Below are 6,236 nucleotides of genomic sequence, written 5' to 3'. Positions count from 1 at the left end.
TCTGCTTTTTAAGATGCTGTCTAGGTTTGTCATTGCTTTTCTCCCAAGAAGCAGGCGCCTTTTAATTTCGTGACTGCTGTCACCATCTGCAGTGATCAAGGAGCCGAAGAAAGTAAAATCTCTCACTGCCTCCATTTCTTCCCCTTCTATTTGCCAGGAGGTGATGGGACCAGTGGCCATGATCTTGGTTTTTTTGATGTTGAGCTTCAGACCATATGTTGTGCTCTCCTCTTTCACCCTCATTAAAAGGTTCTTTAATTCCTCCTCACTTTCTGCCATCAAGGTTGTGGCATCTGCATATCTGAGAATACAGCTTTATGGGAATACAGAGAGTATATTCACACAGCACCACCCCAAGGGTGGCGGTGATAAGGTTAATATTTAGATGTTCTTGAGCAGAGTTTGCTTTCTCTCTTATCCAAAAAAGCAGATCCGTTTCATTAAAAGTATGTGTGGCTTTAGGGCTGCCTGTATGTTGTAACTACCCCTTGGGGTACAGCTTTCTCTCTCTGCTGCCTCCTTTAACAAGCATGCCACATTGCCACACAGTTTAGCTTTTAAAAACAGAGCATCTAACTTAATTGCATCTAACTTAATTGCACACAATGTTATATGGGGTGAAATAGGCCGCTGTCATTGCATAAATTTTATTTACGTCTATAATTCAGTATATGCCTGTTGTCTTTGTCCCTGGAGTTTTCTTGGCAGGGATACTGGAGTGGCTTGCCAATTCCTTCTCCAGGTGGATCACGTTTAGTCAAAACTCTCCACTATGACCTGTCCATCTTGGGTGGCCCTGCATGGCATAGCTCATAGCTTCTCTGAGTTATTCAGGCCCCTTCGCCACGACAAGGCATTGATCCATGAAGGAGCGCAAAATATGGTCTGAAGCTCAACATCAAAAAAACCAAGATCATGGCCACTGGTCCCATCACCTCCTGGCAAATAGAAGGGGAAGAAATGGAGGCAGTGAGAGATTTTACTTTCTTGGGCTCCTTGATCACTGCAGATGGTGACAGCAGTCACGAAATTAAAAGACGCCTGCTTCTTGGGAGAAAAGCAATGCATCTTAAAAAGCATAGATATTACCTTGCCTACAAAGGTCTGTATAGTTAAAGCTATGGTTTTCCCAGTAGTGATGTATGGAAGTGAGAGCTGGACCATAAAGAAGGCTGATCGCCGAAGAATTGATGCTTTTGAATTCTGGTGCTGGAGGATTGGGAAAGATGGAGGGCACAAGGAGAAGGGGACGACAGAGGACGAGATGGTTGGACAGTGTTCTCAAAGCTATGAACATGAGTTTGACCAAACTGCGGGAGGCAGTGCAAGACAGGAGTGCCTGGCGTGCTCTGGTCCATGGGGTCATGAAGAGTCGGACACGACTAAACGACTAAACAACAATAATTCAGTAACTCCTGTATGCACAAGCTATAGGCCAAGGGTGAGAAACCTGGCGGACTCTCATTTGTACAAGCACTCCAAGGTAATGGGAGCTGGAATCCAGTAACAACTGGGTGTGTGTGTGTGTGGGTTCCGTGTCTCTAGTCTTGGGACCAGGAGAACACCGACTACCTTAAAGAAAAGAAAAATAGAGGTAGGCAGCAAAGTATAGCATTCAAAAACCAAAATGGGAAGCTGTATCAGCGACCTTGTAGTGGGGAGTGCAAAAAATAAATAAGAATGCCGTCACTGTGCAATGTGGAGTGGAAGGCGGTGCTGAGGCCTAGGTGGTACCGTGAAGAAAGCTATTTCTCATGTCAGTGTTAACTGGTCTGTGCTTATCGCTATCAAATAAGGGTTAGGAGGCTGCGGCGCTTCTGAAAAACAGTCGCTGGGAGGGGAAGGGGCTGCTCTTGCGCTCGGATCCTGCTTGCTGTTTTCCAGCCCCTCAGAGCAGGATGCTGGGCTAGATGGCCATTGGCCTCATCCAGCTCTTCTGATTTATGTTCTTAAACCTTTGTAGATTTTAATTGGTAGGCACACTATTTTCTCAAGCCTTTAGAGCTTTATAATCGGCATTTTCAGTTGGGCTTTGAAAGCAATTGCCGCCCAATTATATTCTAAGTAACTGGTACCTGATAATGCTGTCTTGCCAGCAGCATTCTCAAAACACATTTCAGAATCCGCAAGGGTCTGATGAGAAACAGTTGAGGGAATTGGTTATGTTTCGCCTGGAGAAAAGGAGACTTGAGAGGTGATCTTCAAATATCTGAAGGACTGCCCCCTGGAAGAGCGAGCAGACTTGTTTTCTGCTGCTGCTGCAGAGGGCAAGAAAGGAGATTCCCATTAAACCATAGGATGTTCTTTCTGACAGTGGGAGCTATTTGAAAGTGGAATGTACCACCTTAGGAGATGGTGAACTCTCCTTTGGGAGGTTTTTAAACAGGTTGGGGGGCTAGATGTCAGGGATTGGTTGGTTGTAATGCCTGCATTGCCCTGTGTGTGTGTGTGTGTGTGTGTGTGTGTGTGTGTGTGTGTGTGTACAGACTAGATGGCCCTTGTGGTCCCTTCCAACTCTACAATTCATTGATTCTCTGTGTGTGTGGAGAGATTTGTCCCAGTATAACCAAAATGGTCAAAAGGCCTGGAAACGATGCCTTATGAGGAACGGCTTAGGGAGCTGGGTATGTTTAGCCTGGAGAAGAGAAGGTGAAGGGGTGATATGATAGCCATGTTCAAATATATGAAAGGATGTCATATGGAGGAGGGAGAAAGGTTGTTTTCTGCTGCTCCAGAGAAGCGGACACGGAGCAATGGATTCAAACTTCAAGAAAGAAGATTCCACCTCAACATTAGGAAGAACTTCCTGACAGTAAGAGCTGTTCGGCAGTGGAATTTGCCACCGAGGAGTGTGGTGGAGTCTCCTTCTTTGGAGGTCTTTAAGCAGAGGCTTGACAGGCATATGTCAAGAATGCTTTGATGGTGTTTCCTGCTCGGCAGGGGGTTGGACTGGATGGCCCTTGGGGTCTCTTCCAACTCTAGGATTCTATGATTCTAAAGCAGGTGGATGTCACCCAGCCAGCAAGGGTTGGTCTAACCAGGCTTCCTCGACCTTGGCCCTCCAGATGTTTTGAGACTACAATTCCCATCATCCCTGACCACTGGACCTGCTAGCTAGGGATCATGGGAGTTGTAGGCCAAAAACATCTGGAGGGCCAAGGTTGAGGAAGCCTTGTTTAACCTGATGAAAAAAATAGATGGCGCTAGGAAGTTCAAACATTCCTTAAAAGTTAAAATTATCAATAATGATTAATTTGGAAGTGGGGAGCAAATAAAAGGTGGGAACCGTTTTCTCCAAACTAGCATGCCTGGATTTCAGAATATGGTCCCTATTCCTGCATGGGTGGGTTCAGAGGAGTCCAGACTTTGTGTAACATTGCCGTACAGTATTGTCACAGCGAAACCATTTGTAATGGACAAGGTGCGCCATCAGCAAATGTTGATATGCCAGTATTTAAACTAAGATAATTGAGGTTACAGGTAGGTAGCCGTGTTGGTCTGAGTCGAAGCAAAATAAAAAAATTCCTTCAGTAGCACCTTAAAGACCAACTAAGTTTATATTTTGGTATGAGCTTTCGTGTGCATGCACACTTCTTCAGATACTTCTTCAGGTGTATCTGAAGAAGTGTGCATGCACACGAAAGCTCATACCAAAATATAAACTTAGTTGGTCTTTAAGGTGCTACTGAAGGAATTTTTTTATTAAGATAATTGAGGTTGTTTTGCCAGAGTGGTGCATGCTCTAGATATCTCCTGTTTGGACTACTGCAATGTGTTCTATGTGGGGCTACCTTTGAAGGTGACCCGGAAACTGCAACTAATCTTCAAAGACCTACATTGGCTCCCAGTACGTTTCCGAGCACAATTCAAAGTGTTGGTGCTGACCTTTAAAGCCCTAAACCAGGCATCCCCAAACTTCGGCCCTCCAGATGTTTTGGACTACAATTCCCATCTTCCCCGACCACTGGTCCTGTTAGCTATGGATCATGGGAGTTGTAGGCCAAAACATCTGGAGGGCCGCAGTTTGGGGATGCCTGCCCTAAACAGCCTCGGTCCAGTATACCCAAAGGAGCGTCTCCACCCCCATCGTTCTGCCCAGACACTGAGGTCCAGCGCCGAGGGCCTTCTGGCGGTTCCCTCGCTACGAGAAGCCAAGTTGCAGGGAACCAGGCAGAGGGCCTTCTCGGTAGTGGCACCCACCCTGTGGAACGCCCTCTCACCAGATGTCAAAGAGAAAAACAACTACAAGACACTTAGAATACATCTGAAGGCGGCCCTATTTAGGGAAGCTTTTAATGTTTAGTAGATTATTGCATTTTAATGTTCTGTTGGAAGCCTCCCAGAGTGGCTGGGGAAACTCAGCCAGATGAGCAGGGTATAAATTATTATTATTATTATTATTATTATTATTATTATTATTATTTCCTCAACCCCTACTTCTGCATTCTTCATAGTGACAGGTGCTGCACTGCTGTTTTGGAAATGAAGATTGTCCAGAATTGCTGCATGTGTGGCCTTTTAAGCAAAGCAACTCAAAGGCAACTGAAAGGCACTAAGGAATGATAGTTCTAGCTGTAGCTGTTATTTAGTCAGAGCTTTCCAAACTTTTCCCGTTAGCGACACACTTTTTAGACATACATCATATCATATATGAAAGGATGTCATATAGAGGAGGGAGAAAGATTGTTTTCTGCTGCTCCAGAAAAGCGGACACGGAGCAATGGATTCAAACTTCAAGAAAGAAGATTCCACCTCAACATGAGGAAGAACTTCCTGACAGTATGAGCTGTTCGGCAGTGGAATTTGCTACCAAGGAGTGTGGTGGAGTCTCCTTCTTTGGAGGTCTTTAAGCAGAGGCTTGACAGGCATCTGTCAAGAATGCTTTGATGGTGTTTCCCGCTTGGCAGGGGGTTGGACTGGATGGCCCTTGGGGTCTCTTCCAACTCTATGATTCTAGGTGGCTGCTGCATCGGTAGCCTTCAAGCAACGGTAGCTGGTGCACACTAGCACTGGTCGGGCAGAAGGCAGGGAGCTCAGCACTCAGTGGAGCCAGAGCCAAAACAGGCTTAGCCAACTAGCTCTAGTTTTGTCTGCCTCCTCCCTGCTGAGCTCTACAAAGGCAAAGCAGGCTAAATACTCGCCAAACCTCTAAATCACATATGTCCCCTCCAAAAATTATGGTCACTGTACCTTACCCCTCGCAGAGTTGCAATATGTGTCCCATCACCTCCTGGCAAATAGAAGGGGATGAGATGGAGGCAGTGAGAGATTTTACTTTCTTGGGCTCCTTGATCACTGCAGATGGTGACAGCAGTCACAACATTAAAAGACGCCTGCTTCTTGGGAGAAAAGCAATGACAAACCTAGACAGCATCTTAAAAAGCAGAGACATCACCTTGCCTACAAAGGTCCGTATAGTTAAAGCTATGGTTTTCCCAGTAGTGATGTATGGAAGTGAGAGCTAGACCATAAAGAAGGCTGATCGCCGAAGAATTGATGCTTTTGAATTATGGTGCTGGAGGAGACTCTTGAGAGTCCCATGGACTGCGAGAAGATCAAACCTATCCATTCTTAAGGAAATTAGCCCTGAGTGCTCACTGGAAGGACAGATCGTGAAGCTGAGGCTCCAATACTTTGGCCACCTCATGAGAAGAGAAGACTCCCTGGAAAAGACTCTGATGTTGGGAAAGATGGAGGGCACTAGGAGAAGGGGACGACAGAGGACGAGATGGTTGGATAGTGTTCTCGAAGCTACGAACATGAGTTTGACCAAACTGCGGGAGGCAGTGCAAGACAGGAGTGCCTGGCGTGCTCTGGTCCATGGGGTCACAAAGAGTCGGACACGACTAAACGGCTAAACAACAACAACATGAATGTACTTTAAAGGTACAGTGTATACGCAGTCTAAGGGGGAGGCGAGGGGGGGAGCTGCCTTTCCCTGTTGGACCAGCCATCTAGTTCAATAGTGACGACACTCTGACAAGGTGTGCCTCACCAGGTCTTCCCTAGCCCTACCAGGGGATGCTGGGCATTCGAAATGTGTTCCACCTGCCCCAAAGTCTGCTTTTAAAAATTGTTTTATTTTTAAATGTATAGAATCATAGAATCATAGAGTTGGAAGAGACCCCAAGGGCCATCCAGTCCAACCCCCTGCCGAGCAGGAAACGTGTCCGCTTCTCTGGAGCAGCAGAAAACAATCTTTCTCCCTCCTCCATATGACATCCTTTCATATATTT

This window comes from Zootoca vivipara, chromosome W (genome assembly GCF_963506605.1).
Source record: "Zootoca vivipara chromosome W, rZooViv1.1, whole genome shotgun sequence".
Lineage (NCBI taxonomy): Eukaryota > Metazoa > Chordata > Lepidosauria > Squamata > Lacertidae > Zootoca > Zootoca vivipara.
This window is presented reverse-complemented; position numbering follows the sequence as displayed.